At 38.2% G+C, this 26,510-nt stretch overlaps 2 long non-coding RNA genes across 2 annotated transcripts in view; one reads left to right on the top strand and one right to left on the bottom strand.

Moving 5' to 3' along the window:
• Positions 1 to 1,830: 1,830 nt before the first annotated feature.
• Positions 1,831 to 26,510, bottom strand: part of LOC145523559 (uncharacterized) — an 880,911-nt gene continuing 856,231 nt past the window's right edge. The window contains exon 12 of the long non-coding RNA XR_014066705.1: positions 1,831 to 1,889. This is a non-coding gene — a long non-coding RNA (uncharacterized LOC145523559). The remainder of the gene's footprint in view (positions 1,890 to 26,510) is intronic.
• The window catches only part of LOC145539399 (uncharacterized), a 55,829-nt gene continuing 45,714 nt past the window's right edge, over positions 16,396 to 26,510 (top strand). Inside the window, exon 1 of the long non-coding RNA XR_014077769.1 lies at positions 16,396 to 16,560. This is a non-coding gene — a long non-coding RNA (uncharacterized LOC145539399). The remainder of the gene's footprint in view (positions 16,561 to 26,510) is intronic.

Genomic DNA, 26,510 nt, shown 5'->3' with positions numbered 1-26,510 from the left:
TGGCTGAGTCCCTTCACCGTTCACCTGAAACTATCACAACACTGTTAATCAGCTATACCCCAATACAAAAAGTTTTTTTTTTTTTAAAAAAAAAGAATCATTTGTATTTAGATAACCACAAGCACTTTTGAATGTAAGGGTTCAGCCTTCAATTAATGACTTAAATGGAAGACTTGAAACTCTAAAACACCTAGGAAAAAAACCCCACAGGTTAAAAAAAGCTTCATAACAGTGGTTTTGAACAGCTTTTGAGAACGCCGTATGTATTTTAAAAATATTGTAGTAGTCAGGGTTCTCTAGAACCAAAAGGATAGGTATACAGGAGAGAAAGAGAGATTTATTTTAAGGAATTGACTCTTGATTGTGGAGGCTGTTAAGTCCAAAATCTGCAGGTCAGACTGGCAGGCTAAGTACTAGTGAAGATCTGATTTAGCACTCTGCTGGCACAATTCTCCCTCCCTTGGGGGAGGTCAGGTTTTCTCTTAAAGCTTTCACAGGATTGGATGAGGACCATCCACACTATGGAGGGTAATCTGCTTTACTGTAAATCTACTTACTTACAAGTTAATTTTATCTAAAAAAAATATTCACAATAACAGCCAGACATATTTGATCAAATATCTAAGTGCAGTGGCCTAGTCAAGGAGACATATACAATTAACTATTACTCATATGTACAAGTTTATGACTATATTACATACATTATAAAATAAATGCTTTGAGTGGGTAGCCTTTCCCTTCTCCAGGGGATCTTCCCAACCCAGGGATCAAACCCAGGTCTACACGCATCGCAGGTGGATTCTTTACCAGCTGAGCCACAAGAGAAACCCAAACATATACAAAATAGTTGTTAGACAGAATAAAATAAAGAAAAAAACAATATTTTCTTCTTGGTGTCCAGTGAACACTTTCATGTTCCCTAAAATGTGTGCAACTCACAGGAGAATGGGGATCTATTATAACAAAGGGTAATAGAATTATATAGATAGGTGTAAGATATGTGTAATTACTATCTATCTCATAGCAGAATGGACAAAGGAATGAAGCCAGGTGGGATTTGAGGCAGGAATTCTAGTCAAGAGGAAACAATGAGGCAGAATAGAGAAGTTTGGCATCAGATCCAAGGTTGTAGCAGTGGTGATAAAATAAATGGGCATTGGAAATAAGAATCAATAGGATGACTTGATCATGGGTGGGGGTTGAAGATAGTGAGGAGTCTTAGGTAACTTCTAGAACTTGGTCCCTTGGGTGTTCTAGCCATGTTGAGTTTGAGTACCTTTATTCATCCATGTGGGGCTATCCTCTTGGCCCTGAAAGATAAAGGCTTTGAATGCATGTTCCAGATTGGATATAGGAGACAGATTAGCAGATGCAGTGACAGTAGAAAAAGGGTGAGACTGGAGTCATAAGAAACACCAATGTTTAAAAATTATATTGTATTACAAAAAGGCTACCATTTATTCAGGGCTTAGCACTGTACTAAATATCTTGCATATATTATCTTACTAATCTTTAAAACAACCCTACGAGATAAGAATTATAATCCCCTTTTTTTATAGACAAAGAAACTGAAGCTAAGAAAAATTAAGTAACTCACCAAAGGTCACAGCCAGTAAGAAGAAGAGCTGGAAACCCAGATTCAGTCAAACTTCAAGAGCCATGTCTTTAGTCACTACGTGATTATGTCAGCCATTTAAAGAGCAAACTGAAAGAAAGCAGAAGTTCTTCACTTATCACCAGGCATGCAGAGAGCTTGGGGAGGAAGAGATGGATGGGTTCCGTCATTTAGCAGGATATTGTCTTAGATTCAAACATTGTGGAGTGGAAGCCCAGGATTTGGAGTCAGGCAGACTGCCATTAAATCTTTCTTTGTGACTCAGTTTCTTGGTCTGTAAAACAAAGATAAAAAGTAGTGTCATATATTTATTATTCAAAGCAAATTAAGTACTGCAAATACAGTACCTGTTAATAAATTATAATAATTTTTATTTTGTTTCTTCATGCTAATCTAACTGTGAAAAAGAAAGACAATGTCCTCTAGGGTAAAGCAGAGAACTATCAAGACTAGAATGAATACTGCATTACCTCAAAGAGATTATTCCAAGCAATTCTATTTATACATTGAAAATAATATATTTGTTTAAAGGTGCTTCTACCAACAAGCCCTTTTGCTTTGTGGTTTAAAAAAAAAAAAAAAAAAATATATATATATATATGCATTGGCAGTGAACACCTGAGTAGTCGCCAAGATTGCATAAATTCCAAACCAGATTTTCACTCTCCAAACTAATTGAAAACAAATCCTGAAAAATCACAAAGGACAATGGAACTAAAAAATCTGTACATACTTAAACAGGTTCTCAGGACCTCTAAGTAACATTCAAAAAGTACGCCCAGAATGAATCAAAACAATATGATTGCTTACAATCTCTGTGCATGTAAATATGAAATTGGTCCCGAAGGACTGGATGGTTAACAAGTATTTCTCTTTTTTCTGTCTGCCAGCTCTGACCCTGGAAATGCTCAACTGGGAACTGATGTGTCTGTTGTGATGTCTGGAGGGACCACAGCTGGGTAACATCACCATGCCTGTGCATGAGAAGGAATGATTTGCCCTCTTCCTTCTCACTCCATCTGATGCTCACTAACGAGGTCCAGAGGTTTGATACTGCAGAGCCCATCTCTCCCACAGGGGAGGGAAGGACATTTGGTGCAATGATAAACTGCCCTCACTCAAGCTAAACAGACAAAAAGATATTAAATGGATGTAGTTAAACAAAAAAAAAACCAAATTATAGTTGACATCCGAGTACCCCTTTCCTAGGTTACTCTGATGGCATACCCTGCCACTTATTAGATTTTTGCTAAGGAAACTTCCACTTGTGTTAATTAACAAAATATTTATCTACAAGAATGAGACAGTTGTTCAGTGTGTAACTTTTAGTTAAATAGTGAATGTGTTAAGTCTTTTCTTAACTATGGTGAAGTTAATGTGCTTTTTAACATTTGCTAAATCTGTATGTTTTTTGTTTCAATACAATGCAACAATTCAGTCTGGTATTATAAGATCTCATCTAGTGAGGATAAAAGCTAATGCTGTCTAGAAAGCATGGCTTAAAATTTCTCAAAGCTGTGTTTACCATCCTGCCTAAATTATGCAGGCAGAGCTTATAAACTATTAGGGCCTTTAGATCTTTAGATGGGAAACATTTTCAGATTTAGAAAAGCTTCCTTGTTGGATTTGAACTTTTCAGTTTAAAATAATTAGAGGGAAAAGGGAACATAATCCTCTCACTAATGTATTTTTTCCTCAGTAAAGGCTGAGGAATTTAGCATTAAGATGTAATCTGGAAAAATAAACAAATAAAAGGAAGAAAAGGAAAGAACTTTCTCCATTGTTGCTTAATTCCTAATAACAAAATTGCAAAATATAGAACTTCATATTTAGCGTCATCTTATATTAGTACATGTCGACTCCCCCAGAGATGACACATTGCTGCAAGTTAACAATTTGAAACAAATCTCTATAATATTGAAAGACATTTCTCTGCAACGCTTCCTCTTCAGCAGTCTCACGGCAACCATCATTCACCTTGGCTCCATCCAAGTAAACAAGCAAAACAAACAAAAGAACTATTCCTCTCTGGCATTTTACTTATTATCTGTTTTATATCATTGCAAGTCTGAAACAATATAAGCTTTGAGAGAAAAAGTTCACCTTGTTTTTTACATTAAATGTTCATTCCTGAGCTGATCTTAGTTAGCTGTTCCTTTGAAACCACAAGGCAGTCTTAAAATCATTTAACATGCTATTAATTTAGCTGTTGTAGGATGATGGATTTCTCAGCTTGCTCATACATAGATCTCTTAAGACTGAAAATGTGCAGATGTCATACCTTTGCTTCCTCAGCTATCACTACCCTCTTTCTCAAGAAGCATAATTATCAGTAACTAAATGAACTGCCATTAGATAGTTCATTATTTGGGCTAAGGTAGACTTCGGCTCATCATGTTGCTTTGTGAAAGGTTGATGCAAATATTTCCAAATAAAATTCTTTCCAGAATGTAGGTTTTGGTCTTTGTATTTTAACCACTACTAAGCTAGCATAAATTCATTACAGATTTGCTAGGTCAAATGTGGTTAATATTTCTCCATTAAATGATAATGAGTTTGAAAATGTAGAGAGGGCCATGATTATGCTTAATTTCATTAATATAGTTTGCAAATAAAGCAATCTCAGATTGTTATATATACCTTCACCCTTGGTTTTAACACAGCAATTCAGAGTAAAAATGGACCAAAAAGCCATTTCATTAGTCCACTGCATCCTGTATGCATTTCAGCTCATTATTTTTATGAATAGAGAATGTGAAGGTCATTTCACCTTGTAAGGACAACCAATAATTGCTCTAAGTTCAAAGTTATGGGGATGTCTGTAAATCTGCTTTGCTCAAGGAAGTTCTAGCTAGGAAAGAGAGGAGGTAAAACAATATGGGCCTTCCTCATTTAAATCCCCCACTGAGTAAATACTACAACATTACCAGCTCTGAATAATTAACTTCCATCCACTGTGACAAAAATGATGCCCTGTATCTGAAATGCAACTTTTCCATAAATACTCCTTAAAAGAAACTACCACAGAAATCATGACAGCTGTCATTGCTCTAAACTTTTACTTACTCAAAATCATTTTCTGAAAACCATCATTAGAATCAAATTAAAATAAAGCTGAGGTTTTCTGAATAAAACTGTCAAAGAAGATAAAAGTTTTTACAGTGACAGGAAAGCAAATGATTTTTTCCACTCTGTTGAGGTTGCATAATAGTGCAGTATATCTGAATGACTTATGGTCCATTAATGACAGATTAACAGCTGGAGGAGGGGAGATCTTTCCAAGAATAGTTTTCAAATGAATGAAACTTCAGGCCCAGAGGCAACGGGAAATGCAAAGTGTAGGGAGCTGGGGGAAGATGTGGGTGGAGAAGTCTTACAAGATTAGACTTTCATAATTCATTAAAATCACTGAAAATGACAAGATGAGATCTGAAATAAACCTTCCATATTCACAAGGGGAAGAGTGCCTAGTCAATATTAAGTCCTTGAAGATTACTGCAAGGGGTAGAAAGCTAACAAGAGCCTATCTATGCAGCTTCTGTGAAGGAAAGAAACCTTACTACATAAAACTTAGTGAAGGAGTCTACCTATGTAGTTTTGCTCACCAGCCCTCTTGCAATATAATGAAATACCAAACACTCTGCAGCTAGACTAAGATGGGGAGGGGGATTGGGTATGCAAGATGGAGTGATAATATTAACAAAGTATTTTATGTCTAAAAGTGATTTATTTAGAAGGTCTTGTCCCAAAATCTGGAATGAAACTTATACCATATACATACATACACACACAAACACACACATATAATATTTATTTCAGTAAAAACTATATAAAATAAATTCTTTAAAAAAAACACTGATAACCCTCTTTTCATTTTTATGTTGAACATTTTTGTAGCTTAATTTTAATTTTTATCACAAAAGTAATTCATACTTTTATAGCTGTTACAGAAAATCGGTAAAACAAATGAAGAAAGTAAAAGTCACTTCCCAGTAATAGCCACATTTAAATTTTAGTGCATTTCCTTCCATCATGTAATGTATTTATTCATAATATAAATTTTTTCAATAAAAGAAAATTATGTTGAATGTGCATCACATTATGTCATGAGCAGAGAAGCCATTTAGCCTTGATTTTGAAGTCAGTGATTTATTTTGAGGTATATGCAGCAGCCTTTGCAATCTATTATGACCACTAGACCAAAGCATATTTATCTTTGTAGCCGGCTAGCACTGGATTTGTGTGCTCAGGACTCATTACAGATATTATCAGTAATAGTGACAGTAGCATATATTTTAAGTGCCTAAGGATGTGACTCTACTTAAAAGCCTAAAGCAAATGTAGAAATTGTATATAACCTGAGGATCTAAAAATCCAACAACTACTGTCTTCCTCTAGCTTCTGAGGCTTTCTGGGGTTTCAGCTTGCATCAACAACAAGTTTTACTCTTCAAATGGAAACATTCTCAACATAGCTCAAATACATCGGTGGAATGTGTCACTACCACCAATCCAAATTAATAACCATCTTAAAAAAATTAGATCATCCTGTAATGAAAAAATATAATGATAGCAGAAACACTGCAAAATGGTTAAATAGTTTTCATAAGAATTAAGTGTTTTTCCTTAAAATTATTAATTTTACTGTACTAAGTTCTTACACATTCATATTTCTCTTATTCACAATAAATAACAACTGTTATAGAATATGTCTCTTACAGGAAGAAAAGCTAGAAATAATTCCTTATGAAACTTTCAGTTCAGTTCAGTCACTCAGTCCTGTCCGACTCTTTGCGACCCCATGGACTGCAACATGCCAGGCCTCCCTGTCCGTCATCAACTCCCGGAACTTGCTCAAACTCGTGTCTATTGAGTGGGTGATGCCATCCAACCATCTCATCCTCTGTCATCCCGTTCTCCTCCTGCCTTCAATCTTTCCCAGCATCAGGATCTTTTCCAATGAGTCAGTTCTTCACATCAGGTGGCCCAAGTGTTGGAGTTTCAGCTTCAGCATCAGTCCTTCCAATGAATATTCAGGACTGATTTCCTGTAGGATTGTCTGGTTGGATCTCCTTGCAGTCCAAGGGACTCTCAAGAGTATTTTCCAACACCACAGTTCAAAAGCATCAATTCTTCTGCCCTCAGCTTTCTTTATAGTTCAACTCTCACATCCATACATGACTACTGGAAAAACCAAAGCTTTGACTAGATGACCTTTGTTGGCAAAGTAATGTCTCTGCTTTTTAATATGCTGTCTAGGTTGGTCATAACTTTCCTTTAAGGGGCAAGCGTCTTTTAATTTCATGGCTGCAGTCACCATCTGCAGTGATTTTGGAACCCCAAAAAATAAACTTTAGGCTTTATCATATTGCTTTATCATATTACTTAGTAAGGTATAATACCTGTCTCATTTAAATCAAGTCTTCAAGAAATAAAGAGGCCTTTCTTTATGCTCTTGAGTCTTGGTACATTAACTAACATGATGTGCCTTTTTAAATTTCACTTTCCCGCCTATTTAAAATGCAAAACTTATACAAACTTTTGTTTATAGAGAAACATAAGTCTATGGATTCCACTTTTAAAATTTTACATTAGATGACATAGTTTTACCCTGTTTTTATTTAATCTTCAAAACAGAAATTTTAACGGATATATAATACTGCAAGGTAGAAACAGCATTATTTAATCATTCCTCTTTTTTAAAACATAGATTGTTTTAGATGTTTAAAATTTGCTCGTGTTTTATTGATAAACTTTCGCCCAGTCTCAGATTTTTACCTTTTTTTCTGATTGGTTAATGGATTTTCATAAGTCACTTTGTTGTTTTTCATGTTTAATAATTTCTCTTGATATATGAAGAGCTTTTTTTCCCAAAAAAGTCATTTATTCTACCTGAAAAAATTATTTTATTCGATTATTTCCCATGTTTTTGTCTTTACCAGTAATTCTTAGTTTTCACAAATTATGTTTCTGGGTTCCACCTTCCATATTTACCTTTTTGTCTTGCATTTTAGTATGCTCTGTAGTTTTTATCGTTTTACATCATATTTCTAGTAACTGTTAACTTTAACAATGATGTTCAGTTTCTGTTTTCACTGTTGTTCGATCTCATTTCATGTTTGTGTTGTTAGTTAGGATAGAATAGTTTATACTGCAGCAGCAAATACTAAAATTCCAATTCCTTAAAATAACAAAATTTATTTCTGGCCCACTGTGCATGACTATCTTAGGTTGTTAGTGGGGTCTTGTTCATTGCAGCTACACAGGGACAGTGATGAATCTGAAAACATTGTCAGTTCTGTACTAAAGGAAAACAAAAGCTTTGCAAGGTCTGTCAATGTCACTTAAATGATCAAGCCACCATATAATGCATCTTCTGAGCAGAACTCATGGGCCCAATCTAGTTACATGCCTCCACTCAAGTATCAAGAGAGGCAACTTAGTGCTAAGGAGCATGCAGGAAGGTGGAGAACCAAAAATGTCTGGCAAATAGTACTAGCAATTGCTACAAAACTTACCTGACTTGCTTTATTGCCACCAGATAAGATAACCTCTATTTTCTAAAATTTTCCATTGCATATGAATAAAGTATTTTAGGGTAGAGTTTTGCTTACACTTACCTTGATTTTTTCAGCTTTTGATTTTGTGTTTAAAAATGTCTTTTTTATGTTTGTTTGTTGTGTATAGCTTTATACCTTCTGTTCCTTCATATTTCCATGTGATTAATTTGCTACTCTTTCCAAAGCAGAATTGCTTTCAAGCACTGTCCTAACAATCTGACTGTTTTCTGGCTGACTGAGCTTCTTTGATCTTGAGCTGGAAATTAGGTTTTTTCTTTTTTCCTTTTTCTGAGCTGCTTCATTCCCCAACAGTTTATTTAATAATTTAGCGTCAGAGTGAGTTTTGATGAAGAATAAAGTGTGGAGTATATTTTTCTCCAACTCAAGCAGCTCATTTTACAGTCTCTTGTCCTTGGGCTTAGAGTTAAGTAGTAGTTCATATGGAGGGTTTATTTCTATGTCAACCAACATGAGGACCATGATCTTTATCAGAGAACTACTTAACTCAGAGACTGGAGGTCAATTCAACAGAGTGTCTCAGATGATGGCAGAAAGAATTATTTGAATTCTGAATTGGAGATGGGTTGAACTTGTAACCACTTTCCATCACTGAGGTAGGCTGTAGGAATTTCTTTTAATATCTATAAAATGTCTATGTGCTATGATTGCTTCCAATAATTTCTTTTATTTGAGCAATTCATATGATTTCTTAATAGTCTTCCTTTTATTTAAATCAAATATGCAGCTGGAATTTTCATTAAAATGCTTGAATGTTAATCACATCTTGTCATTAGAAAGGGACTAAAAAGTAGTGTTAAAAATTGGGTTACTGAGCCATAGAAACCTGGGTTCCAATCTTGGCTTGTTACTAACTAGCTGTGTGACCTTGGGTAAATAACTTAGTGTTTCTCAAATATTGTTTTTGTTTGTTTGTTTGCTTTTCACCTGGAAGAAGTGACAATAGTACCTAACTCATAGGATTTTATTTTTTGGAAAATTGCTTTTGAAACATTTACCATGGTTCTATTAGTCGTCTTGAGAACAAAGGCCAGTTTTGAGCTCAGAGGAAGGAAATGACAGGAGCAAAGATATGAAGATGGGAAAACACAGCATGCGTTCTAGGTTGATCGGTACTTTGGATATACGAGGATAGGGTAGCTGTACCCAGTTGTGCTGGCTGTTCACTGCACAAAAAAGCCAGACCAAAGGGGCAAGTGAGGCTGAAAGTCAGGCCATATCCTGCTTGCATAGCCCCCCCTCCTTGCAAGAAGAAATATATTTTTCTTTTATATATGAGGGATGCTAGGGGTGACTCCTGAGTAAGTAGGAATCAAATAAGAAATTTGACAAAGTATGTCTGTGACCCTAATCCTAAACAGAGAGATGTCGAGTTTCAGAGAGCATTCACCATTATATATAGCAGGGTCATCTCCTTTCTAAGTAAAGGAGCTCTGAGCCATTTTCATCTCTCTGACTTTTTGCAACCCATGGACTATTCAGTCTATGGAATTCTCTAAGACTACTGGAGTGGGTAGCTTTTCCATTCTCCAGGGGATCTTCCCAACCCAGGAATTGGACCCAGGTCTCCCGCATTGCAGGTGGATTCTTTACCAGGTGAGCCACCAGGGAAGCCCAAGAATACTGGAGTGTGTAGCCTATTCCTTCTCCAGTGGATCTTCCTGACCCAGGAATCAAACCTGGGTCTCCTGTATTGCAGGCAGATTCTTTACCAGCTGAGCTACCAGGGAAGCCCATTTTCATCTGTAAGTTTTTAAAAACTCACAACAAATAACCTATTTGTTCTGTTGACAACAGGCCTTGACATTGCAACCATTTCTCTTCCTTCCACTAAAATACCAATCTTTCTTCTGAACCATCATTACAAAAATTTTCAGGAGTTGGAGTACCTCCCAAGTCTTCACTTTGATGTCAGTTGTGTTTTATTTGCTTTTCGTGCCAGGACCGTCTCAAAGATTGAAAGGGATTTTACATGATTTGACCTTGATGGTGTAGCTGAGACTTGTGGGTTGGATGGCCAGCTGCCTCAAACCACTGCCTTTCTACTTTTGAGTTCATCTCCCAAGAGGAGTGGGAAAAAGGGGAGGAAAAAGTCATGAGGGGGAGATGTAGAATTGTGTAACAAGATGCTAAAATCTACCTTCAGGAAGCTTCCTAGACTCAGTCTACACATGTTTACAGTGCTTCTTTTACTTGCTGCCTATAGGTTTCTTAAGAGAAAAGACCCTTACACTTTTGCATTTCCTGCCAGAGAAAGCTTCCCAGCTGCAGGAAGAATGGAACATCTCCTCAGTGATTGCCTCTTCTATCCCTCTTCTTTCCAGTTCTCTGATTTCTTTTTTAACTGGGAGATGGGAAGGAGGAGAGGAGTTTGTATCAGGCAATAAAGGATTCTAATAAGAATTCACTTCATTGATCCATAAAATAAAACCAAGATTATCTCACCTATCTTCATATAATGATTACAATTTATTAAGTTTCAAATGTTTCAGGTGCTTTACATACATTATCTTTAATCCTTACAACAACACTGTAAAGTGGTTATTTTCATCTCTGTTCTGTAGATAAGAAAACTTTAGGAGATAAGCTAATTAACTTATTCAAATATATAGCACTAACAAGGAACAGGGTTAGGATAAATCCCAGTGCTACCTGACCTATAGCCTGTGTTGTTTTTTTCTTTGTGCGTCCAAAAAAATAATAATAATAATGGCGCAATGTAATGCATGCGTATGTTCTCACTGGGTACACAATGCAAAGCATATATAATAAATATACAAATCTTTTTCACATCACTTCCCCTATCCAAATATCCAATCCTAATAGCTTTCCCAGTGGGAACCAGTTTCTAGAATTGTGTTAATACATTTCCATATATATAAAAATATATATAAGCCTATCTGACTATGTATTATTCTATAAGATGTTTTTAATGTAATAGTATATTAAAACTCATCTTTCAATATCTGTGTATTCACACCTTCACCTTTTTATAGCAGTTGAATAATATTTAAATTTGTATTTGCCACCTTGTCCTGTTTTCTTTTCACCCAGTTCCTTGCAATGTAGTTATTTTGGATCCCTGTTTTTTGTACAAGTAAACTTAGGAGAAGTAAACATCGGAGAAGGCGATGGCACCCTACTCCAGTACTCTTGCCTGGAAAATCCTATGGAAGGAGGAGCTTGGTAGGCTGCAGTCCATGGGGTCGAGAAGAGTCGGACACGGCTGAGCGACTTCACTTTCACTTTTCACTTTCATGCATTGGAGAGGGAAATGGCAACCCACTCCAGTGTTCCTGGAAAATCCCAGGGATGGGGGAGCCTGGAGGGCTGCCGTCTATGGGATCGCAAAGAGTCAGACACGACTGAAGCGACTTAGCAGCAAACTTAGGCTAAGAAGACTATTTGGAGTAATTTCAAAGATCTCTGATTTTTTTTCACACTATTTAATCCTTACTTTATAGACAAACATAAAATTATTGGGAATTTTCCTTCTATTTGCTACATTAATGTAATTACATGGGTGTCAGTCTTTCTGTTTGGTTGAATATGGTGCTTTTTCCCTCAGAATGTGTATTTTCCTTAAATGTCTGCTTCTTCTTGACTGTCTGACATTTTGGCCCACCTCTCATTTTACCTCTTCAGTACAATGCTACAGTTCCTTTTATAGCTGAGGAAACCAAGAACCAGAGAAAATAAATGACAACCAAAGGCTTGGAGCTATTTAATGCTAGAACCTGTAATAAATCACATTTACCTGCTCACTCCTGACCCAGCAGCCTTTCTATAACATGACACATTATTAACTGGAAGTAGTATGTAGATGCTTTAGCTTATTTGTAAATCTATACTCCTTTCTCTTCACATTTTATATCCTATTTCAAGTCACATTGTTTTGTTGGAAAAGTCTGACATGCTATGTGTCCTTGGCAGAGAACTCTGAGGAGAACTCACTTACCCTTTTATTTACTTCGGCATAACATCTTCTGGAAGAGCCTAGTTGCTGGACATGTTCAATAAATCCCAGTTAATAAAAAGTTAGATCATTATGGTTCCCCAGAAAAAAATCAAACCAACTCATTATTTTACAAATTCATTTAACAACATATATTGGGAATACACTTACTAAACTCTCATAAATGCTAATATATGTTAAAGCGCATTTTCATATCGCATCTAAGAAACTAAAGCCAAGAATGACTAATTCACTTGAAAAAAAACTCACATTAATAGTGACAAAAGGACTGAAGCCCAAGTCTCCAGACTCAAAGTTCAGTGTTAAACAGCCAAGTGACTTGCCAGGGTGCTATTCTGTGTAACCGATAAAATAGAGGCTGGCCCAACCTACCTACAATATGTACTAAGCTGCTTTCATTATCTTTGTGGCTCATAGGAAGACAGTACTAGTTGTGAAATGTACAATGCATTTATTCCTTTTAAAGTTTAAGACTTTTATTTAGCCTGCTTTCAAATGTCTAATCACAGATACACACCAACATTTTGAGGTAGCACCAGTGGCCTTGATTGATTTGCAACTCTCTCTCACTCAACCTTTCTCTCTCTTTTCCCCTCTCACGCAAAATTAATTCTTAAGGTCATATTATGTGTTCCTGAAACTAGCATGTGTATTCAAGTTCAGTAAATCACACTCGTCTACATTTTGTGACTGCTCCTGTTGAATCCTGTTGAATGCTTGATGTAGGTTTATAATCTTTAACAGATAAATGTGTTCTAACAGGGTTGTTCAAGGATAGTATTGTTCTGGATTAAAAGAGTGGCATATTTTTAGTGCATCACCACCTTGACCTCCTGATCAGGGGTAGCATTTCCTGATCATGCATCTTCATTAGCACAGAGGATAAGTCAATGTAATGGAAAGGGCATTGGAGCTGCCATCAGATGCCCTGGGTTTGGACACCTTACTATTCTTGGCTTTCACAGATTCTTGGCTTATGAATCTTAAAAATGGGGCAGTAATATCCATTTCCTATGGGTGGTTTTAAAATTTAATTGAAATAATGCATGTGAGAGTACCCTGGCACATATAAGGAGTTTAATAAAGTTAATTTCCTTTCCAGTTTACTTAATGTTAGCTACTTTCAAAACCATTCTTTCCCAATAATGTAATAACTGACTTTGACAGTAGTAACAGAGTCATACATAGCACTCATGCTCTTTCCCTGAAGACCAGCTTTCTCCATTAGTATCTGAGCCTGGCAAATCAAAATCCTTCCTAAAATCTTCTAAGAGACTTTGAAATCCCTGCATGAATTAGTCTGGATCACTTGAGTGTATCTTGCACATTTAATTAAACCTGTTATTTCTGGAAACAAAAACAAAACATTTAAGAAGGAATGGCTGAGAGAAACCATTGTTTTTACAGGAGTGTGACATGTGAATAATTTCAAAAATCTTTTAAAGCCATGCTTTACTTTACTAGGTTTCTGAATCCATTCATTTTCAGGTTGCTTTTATTACCTTCATCTACCATTGCCTTTTGCCACTTATCTTTGAGGATATTTGTTATCCTTAAAAAAGGGACTAGATTGGAATTAACTTGCTTCTGACCATACCCATTTATCCACTTGAAGATCACTGTGGCAAACTATGAAAAATGTGCTAGAGTTGAAAAATGACAAAGCTCCCTGGATTGAGGAGCTGCTTATCCTCTCACAGGAATCTGTTTGTTCTGTTATTCTTGGCAGCTAGGGCTGGATTCTTCAAAGGAAGATGCAGATTCCATTTTCTTTATCCTTCCTACTCTGAAAATTATGTGTTGCTTCTGCACTGGAAAGGTTCTTGATGAAAAGTACTTTCCTATTTGCACTGCAAATAAAAAAAAACAACAACCCCATTGTAAATTGTGTTAACCCCCTTTTGACAATCTAAACCACATGAGGAAAGATCCGCTGACTATTATGTGTACATTATATGTACTGTGCACAGGTGTGTTTATAAGGAGGCTGTGCATTTGATCTCCTCTTCTATTCCTTAGTCCTTCCCTAAGAATTATTGGCAGGGCTTCCCTAGTAGCTCAGACGGTAAAGTGTCTGCCCGCAATGCAGGAGAGCTGGGTTCGATCCCTGGGTCAGGAGATCCCCAGGAGAAGAAAATGGCAACCCACTCCAGTACCCTTGCCTGGAAAATCCCACGAATGAAGGAGCCTGGTAGGCTACAGTCCATGGAGTCGCAAAGAGTTGGACATGACTAAGTGACTTCACTTTCTTTCTTTCTTAAGCATTACTGGCATGTAGAAAATAGAATCTGTTTGATCTATTCCAACAGACTTAAATCCATCAAATGTATTTACTTGAAATTTTAATTGGACCAGAAGAACCCTTGTCTTAAGGCTAGTAATTTGTCTTTTCCACCCTCCTGTATTTCTTCCTTCATGGTTCAGGATGAGGCCTTTGTTTTGCTTTGGAAAAATACAATGTCAAAACCTGTTGCTCTCCAAACACATGACTTCCCAAACTCCCAGAGACACCAGTCAGTTTCCATCAAGGATTCCATTATGATGTTCCAGTCCCCTGGTGTCGTAAGTCTCATGGAACCCTCCTACATGGTTTGAGATGGAGAAGAATAAGGAAATGAAGGAGTAATGCTAGACATTCATCTTATAGTCAACTCTATTATAAAAAAGATCTCTAGTTATGTGAGAAATCTCCTATATCTGGGAAGGAGGTAGATGATGGTGCAAAGGTCACAGTATTGGGTTTTGACCACCTCTATCAAATCCTACATATATGGTCTGTCTTCTATCATTAAAATATGGGGGTTATATCATCTACTGCTGTTAACTTTGGAATCTCAAACGAAACTAGGAGAAGTCCCCTTAACATTCTGTGATACATGTATAACTTTGATATAATAAAAACCAGACTTTAGGAGATGAAATCTATTAATATAAAGAGGAAAAAATTAAGAACGATTATAGTTTGATAGAAATTTCCAATGTGGCACATCTACAAGGCTGACTAGAGAGTATTTTCTCCTTCTACTCTGATTAAAAATGCAATTTCACATGAAATAGTGTGATATTTCATCTTCAGTTTCCAAGGAGGCTCTGTGGAAACTGTCGTTAACCCAAGTGGCCGGGCGAACCAGCAGCTTCCCTGATTAGTTTCTCCTGCTGAGCAGTATAGACAAAACCTCAATCACAGGACATTCCAGCGAGCTCGAGCGGCCATGCTCCAACTGTGCTGCCGAGAGAACTGTCAGACGTCTGTAAATATTTTGTAGTTCCTTAGGAAAAAGTGTTGGCCTTCTGGAATACAGCAGAGAGAGCTTGTCCCTGCATTCAGCTCTGGTTCTCTGGTGGATTTGGTTTGTTTATTTTCAGTCATTTCATCTCTCTGATTTGTTCCACAACTGAATTTCCTTCTTATCTCTTCATGTGGCTTGTGGCTAAAGAGTATTTTTCTTCTGATACATTATCATCCTCCTAGAACGTGCAGAAAAATCACTGATTACCCTTGATTGATTTATTCATGACCTTGTTGTTCAGTCGCTAAGTCGTGTCCTAAATTTTGTGACCCCGTGGACTGCAGCATGCCAGAATTCCCTGTCCTTCAACATCTCCCGGAGTTTGCTCAAACTCATGTCCGTTGAGCTGGTGATGACCTTAGTTGGGATGAAAAGACCAGGCCACTGAACAGGAAAAATAAGCCTGAGTGGGCAATGAGGGACCAGGGAGGCACCCCAGCTGTTTTTCCTCACAATCTTCAGAGCTGCTCATCTTCAGTTTACTTTCCACTCCCACCCCCAGGTCCCATTGATAAAACAAAAAAGAAACTTGGTCATCATCACATGAATCCAAATTCATTCTGATCATCTTGCCATTTTTACAGGCTTTGCCCTATTTTTTTTTTTTCTTCCAGATGGTGGGTGTGCATCTTCTGAGAAGGATGACTAGCAACTTCAGAGGCTAAACTGTACATCCACCAAACAAAGCTATCTGTAAATACATTGTTTGTTTTGAACAAACCTTCTGTTCTGGTTCTATTTGATTAACAAGAATAATCAAACATCTAAATAAAAATCATTGTCTGTTACCACTGGAGAGTGTCCAACTAGTCTTAGACAGCTTGGAAGGCTGGCAAAAGGCAAGACACATTGTGCTGGGGGACATCCAGGCCAGCATGCGAGGACCTGCGTGCCATCTGCCCCCACCCCTCTGCTCGGATCCCAGTCCAATCGTTTTAGTCTCATTAGAGCAAGATTCTGATGAAGCCAAAGGATGCAGCTCCCAATTTCACAAACTACAGAAAGGCTCACAGGGAGACAGCCAGCCTCTGGAGACACTTTGAATGACCTCCTGGCTCTTAGGCACGAAGAAGCTTCCCCAAACTTCATATTCCATAAAAGGGTGAGCACCTTTCTCTGTGTTTTACTTTTCCCCACCGCAAGAGACATTGAAACCTTCCAAGTTATAATGTGTATGTTCCCCATAGGCAGTGCCGGAAGACATTACACGCTAATTGTTTGTTGCTTTAGAGCAAAACAGGACCACTGAGAAGCCAGCCCTGTCATGATATTTGTAGAGCCACATTTACCAAGAAGCAAAGTTCAGCAGAAATAAGCAAATATCATCTGAAACCTTTTCTTCATCAAATAAGAAACATTTCTGACACCCTGTTTAATGACAACATTCAACTGTTTCTTTTCTATCTTTATTTTCCCTCTAAGGTTTAGCTTATTGGCTCATTATGTGCCTGGAACATGAAAGATGACAAGGAGATGGAACTCTGGCTCAGCAGATTCAGAGCCCAGCCCCCACCAGCTCAGCCCTCATCCCCTCCGCCTCTCTTGCCTTCTCCTCTCCTGCTCCCCCAGCTCTCCCGCCTCCTGCTGCAGATCTCTTTCTGCTGCTTGGCAACGGCTCCACAGGCAATGTCACACAGGATTGCTTATTACAGCTTCAGAGAAATAAACAGGAGGGGGAAAATTCTGGCTGTTACATTAGAACTGCTATATACAAATGCACCAAAGCCAGGTAATTCCAGGACTGATGCTATAGGAGAATTTTGCACTATGGTGCCTGGTCTTCCCTTCCATGGATAGAGAGAAGAGTGAGGGGGAAAAATAGAAAGGGAGTCTTTAGATGGCTTTTAGCATGTCATGTATTAAATGCAACCATCCTTTTGGCATAGACCTCAAATACAACTATTTCTGGGCTTTAAGAACCTTAGCGAGAAATTTTACAGTTGTCATTTGAAAAGTGCAGTGTGCATATGAAGAGCAAATTTCTATTGCTTATCATTATCATGTTGGCTCATAATGATTGTGCAGATGGTTTTAACAAGACTTAAGGGCACCACATCCACAATTTGAGAACTGAGTCAGGACCTATCTTTCCTTCAGTACAGTTTATTTGCTAATTTGCGGGTTATTTCGTTCCTTTAAACATTCACTGATCTGTCGTCTCCGGTAACTGACAATGACAGAGCATATGCTTTACATCCAGCCGAGGATACAATAGTGCAGAAGAGACCTGACGCCCCCCCAGGTTCCTAACACACGGAAAACTGACAATTCAACGAATCACTACAATGAACTCTGCTAAAGGATGATGGGGGGAGGGGATGAAAAACTGAAAAGTCTTGTTCTACTTTCCATTCAGGATTCTGTGTTTCTCCGCATTGACTTCCCTGTAGTACAAATGGTAAAGAATATGCCTGTGAGGCAGAAGACCAGGGTTCGATCCCTGGATTGGGAAGTTCCTCTGGAGAAGGGAATGACAACCCACTCCAGTATTCTTGCCTGGAGAATTCCATGGACAGAGAAGCCTGGCCGGCTACAGTCCGTGGGGTCGCAAAGAGTCGGCCACGACTGAGTGACTAACACACACACACAAACACACACACAGGCATAGTTCTATATCAGGATTTCCTTTTGTGTCCTATCTATTTAGCCAGGCAATGGAAGGAAGCAGATTTCCTCCAAGCTCAGTTTCCTGAGGATGACATCTAGATAGCATAAACACTACTTGAAGTGTATCTTATCCAGAAACCTGAACTCACCTTCACCTTGACTGTAAAATCGTTTCATGTTCCGCTTTGTTGGCCTCAGTCACTGAAAGGAGTGAGACTGACCTATTTTCTCAAGCAAGCTAGTTGTAAACAGTAACCAAGATCCCATCTTTGACTAGTTCTTGTCCACAAATCAGACTTAAAGGCATGGGTGTCCCTAACACAAATCACATTATTCCAGCAAATGTAGGGAATCCGGTGCACAGAAAAATAATGTCATATCTTGATAGAGTAGGATACAGGTCGTGTCAAGGTTTCTAGAAGGGCTAATGATCGGCAAAGAGTAGATGTTCAAGATATAGATAAGGAAAGTCATTATGGAGTCATTGGTATGATATTGGAACCAGTGACTCTTACCAAGGAAAATTACTATCAAGAACTGGGTGAAAGTGCTAGGTAACCAAAGTACAATAGCTAGAGCTCTGGGCTAGGCTCAGTTTTCAGAGTGTGAATGATAAGGAACAAAGAAGCAGTCAGATGTCCAGTCAGACAGACTGGCTGAACACGTGGGGCAGATTCAAGGCCTCAGCCTGACACTCGCATTACCAGGTAGACCAGCATTCACCTTCAGGACAAGGCACAGTTTCAGTTCTCCTCACTCCTAGAATTCAGCAGTTTGGTGACTAGATGCAACTTCTGGGGGTGAGGAGTGGAGGTGGGGGATGGGCGTCTGGCACCCCCAGCTGGTAGTGGAGGGTACACTGGATGGTCAGCAGAGAGGGGAAGCCAGGCCTCATCCAGGCAGCCCATCCAAGGCACAGACTTTGATCAGACAGACCTAGTTTTGAATCCCAGTTCTGATATTTAATGGCTATATAACCCTGGGAAAATCACTCAAGTTCCCGAGCCTCAGTTTCCTCCTCTGCAAGCTTTCACAGAATGTCAGTAAGATCTTTTATTAAAATTACTATTACACTGCAAAAGACCACAAACAGATAATCAGGAAATGGCTTGCCATAATATGAAAGCAAAAATTAGAAGTAATTAAATTGTTCCATCTAAATTTACGGAATTGGAAAATGAGGATAAGTGTTACTAATAACACTGAGATGGCATGCTCTCAAGAACTGAAATTGCAGAATATATGTCAAGTTGAAAAAAAAGCCCCTTCCTCTATCCCCACCTGACTCTCAGTTTGCCTATCACATCACAGTATGTGTGCATACTACAAATATCCATGACTCTTCCTACTTGGCCAAAACTCTTGGTCTAATTCTCACTGTGTGACCTGGGAATCAAGAGTGGGGGGTGGGCTTGCTGACCATGAGAGGGGTCTCTATTACATGTCCTTACAGCATATTTCTTATGCACTAACCGGGAGGTGCAAAATTCTAAGGATCCCATTGTCACCACCTGGGCAGGTTTAACCTGTCCCTGTACTGTACCTATTAGCCTAAAGGAGGCTGACTCAGGCAGTTTTTGAAGAACTCCTTTCAATTTAGGAATATCTCTGCTCCCATCCTAAGCTTCTTCTGCTGCCTCTGCTCAGTTGCACAGTTGTATTCCGGCTGTTTGTGACCTCCCCTCTAATTGTCTTCCTGGTCTTCTGGTTTCCTTGGCTACCTCTCTGCTTTCCTGCCTATGCTTTCCACTTGGTCTTGACAAAACAGAGTGTCAAGAAGCTTTCAGTTTTAATTTACTCATCTCTGGGGCTTCCTCTTGGTTGACAAGATACCCCACATGACTTTTAGCTGTGATCTGTGGGAACCCAGTAGCAGGCACCTAAGTGTCAAAATCTGGTTCTCTGTTAAAGATAAATCAGATAAGTATGTATCTAGTTTTCTCAAACTTATGAAAGAAATTACAAAGCTCAGTATTTCTCAAAGTAGTTCAAGGAGCAGCTGCATCAAGGTCACCAAGGGTTTGTTTTTGTTTTTTTAAGTCAGGATTTAGAACCAAATACCAGATTTACCAGCTAGCTCCCCTAGCCGATCATTATAAACATTGAAGTTTAAGGCTCATTGCCATAATCCTTTGAAGATTTGGACCAAAAAAAAAAAAAAAAAAAGAATTAAAAACCTTCCAGTAAATAAGTGATGATATAAATCCAATTGTTCAGCAATAATCTTTTTAAAATCACATCTACACAGACATTTTTCTCTCTGCGAGTATAGGTACGCCCTTTTTTAAAGTTAATAAGCCACTGATATAAAAACAAATAAACAAGCAAAAAACAGTGATTTTATTTACCCAGACTCCTGACCAGTTACTCGTTTATTCAACAGATACTATTAAGTGAATATTATGTCAGGCACCGTTCCTGGTGTGGGAGTCACAGGGTCTTTGTCTAGGCAAAGTCACTGCCCTCCTTAAGCTCCCATTCTAGTGAAGAAGATAACTTCTTCAAATAACTTGGATAACTTATTAAAATAAATACTATTTCCAGGCCATAGTAATGGCATGAAGAAAACTAAAGCAGCGTGTGGAGTTTGAGATCACCTGGAGAGACGGTTTCACAGGGAGAGGGAGCAGGAACAACTTCTCAGAGACAGTATTTCAGTACAGGACTGGATGACATGAAGGAGGAGCCATATGGAGATCAGAGGAGAGGGAGTAGTGAGTGTAAGAGCATGAGGCAGGGGCAGCTTTGGTGTGTTTGAAGAGAAGCAGGTAGTACAGAGTGGCTGCACAGAGTGAGTGAGGGGAAAGCGGGAGGAGATGAGGGGAGGGGGTCATGCAAAGCTTTGTAGGCTACAGTCAGGAGGTTATATTTTCCTTGGTTGCTAATGGGAAGCTATTTTAGAGTTTTGAGCAGGAAAGTTACATCATCGTATGTACATTAATTTTTTAAATCACTCTGTTGTACAAAGTATAGACTGGTGAGGGCAAAGAGTGGGAGCTAGAAACCAGGCATTGGGCTATTTCTAGTCTATGGGAAGAGGCAATGGAATGTGGGTGAAAGTCAGATCAGTGGAGACAGGGGACAACTTTCAGATAAAATTTGGAAGTAGAGATGACAAGGTTTGTACTGTACATGGAAACCAAAGGAAACAGAGAAATCAAGAATGCCTATATAATTTGGCTTGACCACTTGGTTAAACGGTAGTACGTATATGTGTTCAGTCACTCAGTCGTGTCCGACTCCTTGTGACTTCCATGTACTATAGCCTGCCAGGCTTCTCTGTCCATGGGATTCTCCAGGCAAGCATACAGGAGCAGGTTGCCATTTTCTCCTCCAGGGGATTGTCCCAACCCAGGGATCAAACCTACATCCCCTGTGTCTTATGCATTGGCAGGCAGACTCTTCACCACTGTGCCACCTGGGAATCCCTGAATGGTGGTGCATTTTATCAAAATGAGAAGTCTAGAGAAAGAAAACTTCTGGAGAAAATATCAAGAGTTTTCTTTTGGTCGTAATCCATTTGTAAAATCTGACAGATAGTTAAGATGTTGAATGAGAAGTTATGTGTATTACTCTAGAGCTCATAGCTCCAAATGAGATAGAACTTTGAGAGTCATCCCCATTAAGAGATGAAATGACACAGAAGAGTGAGGAGCTTTCCCAAGGAGCGGCTGTCCCTAGAGGAGAGGAGATACAGAATTAGGTGCTAACCCACACATTTAGAGGACAGAGAAACAGAAGTCAGTTAAGAAGGCTGAAAAGGAAAAGCCAGTGAAGTTGGAGCAAAATGAGTGTGGTTACTTGGAAACCAAGTGAATGTTTTCACATAGGACTTATATCATGGTGGGTAGTGACAGAAATGACTGTTCAGTAGCATGAAAGGAGGCTTGATGCCAAGAGTAATAAGTATTTGGACATTAATAACTGGTATTTATTTTGTGTTTTAATAAATGAAAGACATGTGAATGGTACAAGTAAACTTCCCCAAAGAACTTCCAGAATGGGAACATAACTATTGAAAACAGCCCAACAAGAAGTGATACAAAATGCTATTTTCCCTAAGGGACTGAGATACATTCAAAGGCTGGTGGATTTTTTTTCTTAACTTCCTTTAGCAGCAAATCAACACCATCAAATAACGTATGGAAAAGGGCAAAATAAAATACGCTGATTAGACCTGCTAGGACTTCTTGGCATTTGTGAGAGGAAAGGTTAAGGTTGAATAAGTGGTAACTGAGAGCTAATATTCCTAGATTTTCAGTAGGTTACACAACAATTTAAGTCGTAAGATAAAGAGGAGACAGGAGAGCAAAAGGCCTGTTTCAAATTGTGGTGGGTTGTGTTTTCCTATGAGCTCATTAGCTCAGAGACTCTGCAGCAGTAATGACACCCTGACTAGACAGGATAGGAAATTACTTCCCCTGCTTAGTATTTACTGAGGTCCCCAAATGAAGGCATTCAGAGCATTTACACACTGGGTGACTACAAAGTCATGGGACTGATTTCACATTTCATTTTTTGTGAGACCTTGCTTAATTTCTTCTCCATAAGTTGTTTATAAAGCAACTCATACAGAGTCTTTTATATCCATAAGAATCATTTTTCTCACACAGAGAAGTGATCACTCTTATGATTAACGTTGACTTTTTATTGACATTTAATATAGTTTACCTAAAAAAATATGTTAGCATATTTAAAGTTAAATCCACAAAAGAGAACAAATGCAGGCCAGATATTTTTCTGGGAGCTATTTTTTTCAATACATCTACTCACGTTTTTAGGAAAAATTTTCTGTGTAAGAGTTTGACTACATGGATTTTAAATTAGCATACCACTAATTTATAGAATCAATAATAAAACATTCACTTCATGGGAAACGAAGCCATAAATACAAGAAACAGTCTATACTGGCAGGTTGAAAAAACAGACTAAACTCTGGAGTTGTGGTGGGACCAGATGTTAGGTAATGTTGATCTTTTACTTTTTCTGATTTCTCCTCTTTACAATTCAGGGTCCTTTGCACTAAAATGCCTGTGCTGAATTAAACTTCACTCCCTGAAGTCACAGGAAATATGCGATTATCTCCATTAATAGAAGGGAACAAAAGTAGGGGCATTCCACAATGGTGTCAAACTCCTGAATCATGCCCAGTTGGCTTTAGGAAATGTTTTGTACTTAACATTGGATATGGGTGTGTCTGATTTTCTGGGAATTTACTTCAAAGAGAATAATGAAATGACACAGTAAAAACTTGGCTCTCTTTGAGCTGGGAAACCCTCCAGTTTTCTGATCCTAACCCTGTCCATTCAGAAAACAGACATGACCTTGCTCAAAGCTGTCTCTGAACAAAAAACTGTGTACTGATCCTTTGTATTTCAAAGGGCTTCCTTACAGAGGTAAAAGTTCCCTTAAGGAGACAGCAATAATTAAGCAGAATGCTTGAGAGTGCTTCTGCTGGGATGTTTGCATGGATCCACAGAGAACAACCTGTTTGCTAAGTGGGGCTGAGAAAGAACTGCAAGAGGGCAGATGGCACCCCTTTGTACAGCCAGCATTGACTTGTAAATCACTGGCTTCCCAGGTGGCAGCTAGTAATAAAGAACTCCCCTGCTACTTTAAGAGACATAAGAGACGGGGGTTCGATCCCTGGATTGGGAAGATCTCCTGAAGGAGGAAATGGCAACCCACTCCAGTATTCTTGCCTGGGAAATCCCATGGATAGAGGAGCCTGACAGGCTATGACCCATAGGGTCCCAAAGAGTCGGATAGGCCTGAAGCAAATTGGCACGCATGCATGCATCATATGTGATCAGCCCACAAGATCTTTTATATAGAGATTATTTCTCTTATTAACTCTGAAATCTTTATCAAAATACTTAATTTGCCCAGTCTCTACATCTATAAAATGGTACCCCATGGGCTTACTGTGTAGATTAAATGAGATAATAGTATTCAGTGCTTGGTGTCATACCAGGTGCAAAACAAATGATCAAATCATATTAGCTTTTATTAGGCTATAGACTGACTTTAAAATACCTCTCATGCAGTAATGTCTTATTGTTTTGCAAATATATTCAGTTGCTGTTGTGCTTAGTGAAATGCAATGTTGACTAAAGACATTACTAAATTCACATATGTAGCAAGGAAATGTTAAACAACTACCGTGTACTAGGGATTCTTATTCACAAACTTAATTTTGTAATTATGCATTTTCTTAATTAGCTGGTCCTGAAGGAAAAACTACTGTCATGTTAAAGCTCATGCAATTTATGACACTATAAGCTGTCTTGAGTAATAATTATATGTAATGTGAGGCACATAATGAGATCCTTAGTGCAGATGGGGGAAAGAGATCTATAAAATCCAATTTTGAGACAAATGGAGATATTTGAATATGACTTGGATAAAAGGAACTTTTAGGTAATTACTTTTTAAAGTTGTGTATTATAGTTATGTTGAACAACACCCATATTCTTAGAGCTTTCGTGCTGAATTTCTTAAAGTGTCACAGTGTCTGCAAATTACTTTCAAATGGCTCATAAAAATAAAGTGAATATGGAAAAATATTGACAGTTTTTGAATTTAAGTGAGGAGTATAAAAGTGACCATTGTATTATATTATTTTATCATCTTTACAGATGAAGATTTTCTTAATAACATTTTTTGAGGGGAAGAGACAAAAATATGGTCATATACAGTCATCAAAAAATTCTCTATGAACATAGAATAACCTATTCTCAGTTACTCAGTTAGGAGGAGAAAACAGAGGATGGCTGGTTAAGAGATCTATTCAAATAACCGGAGCCTAAACACTTTCCAGCAGAGAACATGACAGTGCTCAGCCATCTATACTGCTCCTTTACCTCGGTCAACATTTCAGAAATGGTGCGCTCAATCACAAGGGAGACAAAGCAGGAGAGTGCAAATGGATCAATGTGAATCCACTCACACTAATGGAAAAGCAAGTTAAGTACCCTCCTGCGATGGGAAGGCAATCATGTCATTCTCTTCTAATATAAAGGCCAGCAGCCTTTTCCTCACCAGAGAGAAAGATAGTAACTGTTGAGTGCTGAATGTAAGTGAATTTCAGTGGGAATTGTGTTCAAATATTCAAACACTGTCAACAACAAAATTAATGAAATATATTCATTTTATGTTATCCTGCAGCAAACTATCCAATTAAAATCTTAGCTAATATTACAGGTCAAGAAAAGTCTTTATGGTTAAATGATTATTGCTATTACAAATTTCTAGAAGATATTCAAGGCATTTCCAAGCAGAGGTAGAGACTGTTTATGACCTTTTATAAATATAATTATAGAAAAGCATCAACTGTCTACACTCAAGTAGAAAGAAAGAACTTTGCATAATCCACACTGGAATAATGGACACACTCAATCTGTAGTGTGGAGAAGCAAATTATAATACTAATATTTAGTAAGAGCAAGCAAAAATATCATGAGGTAGTTTGCATTTTGTGTAATCTCCCACAACTTCAAGTCTAGAAAACAATATTTTTCAGATACCCAGACAATTTCACAACACTGCACATCTTTTTATATTGCATCCACTCACAGAACAACACTGTAGCTTAGGTCTGTTTCCCCACTTCTCTCACTGACTAGGGTCTGCTATGTGGTTTGCAAAGGGAAATCTTGGATCTAGGCTACTGGTTAGAGTTAGTACCCTGAAGAAATTCAAGTTTCCAAATAATGAAAGATGCAGACATAGGCCAGAGAAGGCAATGGCACCCCACTCCAGCACTCTTGCCTGGAAAATCCCATGGATGGAGGACCCTGGTAGGCTACAAGTCCATGGGGTCACTAAGAGTCAGACACGACTGAGCGACTTCACTTTCACTTTTCCCTTTCATGCACTGGAGAAGGAAATGGCAACCCACTCCAGTGTTCTTGCCTGGAGAATCCCAGGGACGGCGGAGCCTGGTGGGCTGCCGTCTATGGGGTCGCACAGAGTCGGACATGACTGAAGTGACTTAGCAGCAGAAGCAGCAGCAGCAGACATAGGCTCTATATTGTCTGCAATAAAGCGTCAGAGAAAACCAATATTTGTGTCTAACCGTGTGTAAGGAAAGAGCATATACAACTCCATAAGGCCAATGGGATTCTCACAATCTGGTGACTTACAAATTCAATTAACCAATTTACCCTATCTTCTCCCTGAACTGAAAACTCCATTTATTTGAAACTCTAGGGTCTGTATCTCTTAAAAATTATACTTACACACACACACACACATACATATATATGTGTGTATATATATACATATATATATATTTCCCATATTTCAAAATACACCCATATTTTTACCTTTTGTGTGGCAACAAGAAAAAAAAGTGTCTTATCTGTTTTCTGTAGTAAACTGTGTCTACTTTGCCACAACATTCATGTAGTGACTTCATCATTAGACAGATGATGAAGACAGATC

Source organism: Giraffa tippelskirchi, chromosome 2, assembly GCF_054371585.1.
Source record: "Giraffa tippelskirchi isolate mGirTip1 chromosome 2, T2T-mGirTip1v1.2.pri, whole genome shotgun sequence".
Lineage (NCBI taxonomy): Eukaryota > Metazoa > Chordata > Mammalia > Artiodactyla > Giraffidae > Giraffa > Giraffa tippelskirchi.
This window is presented reverse-complemented; position numbering and strand designations above follow the sequence as displayed.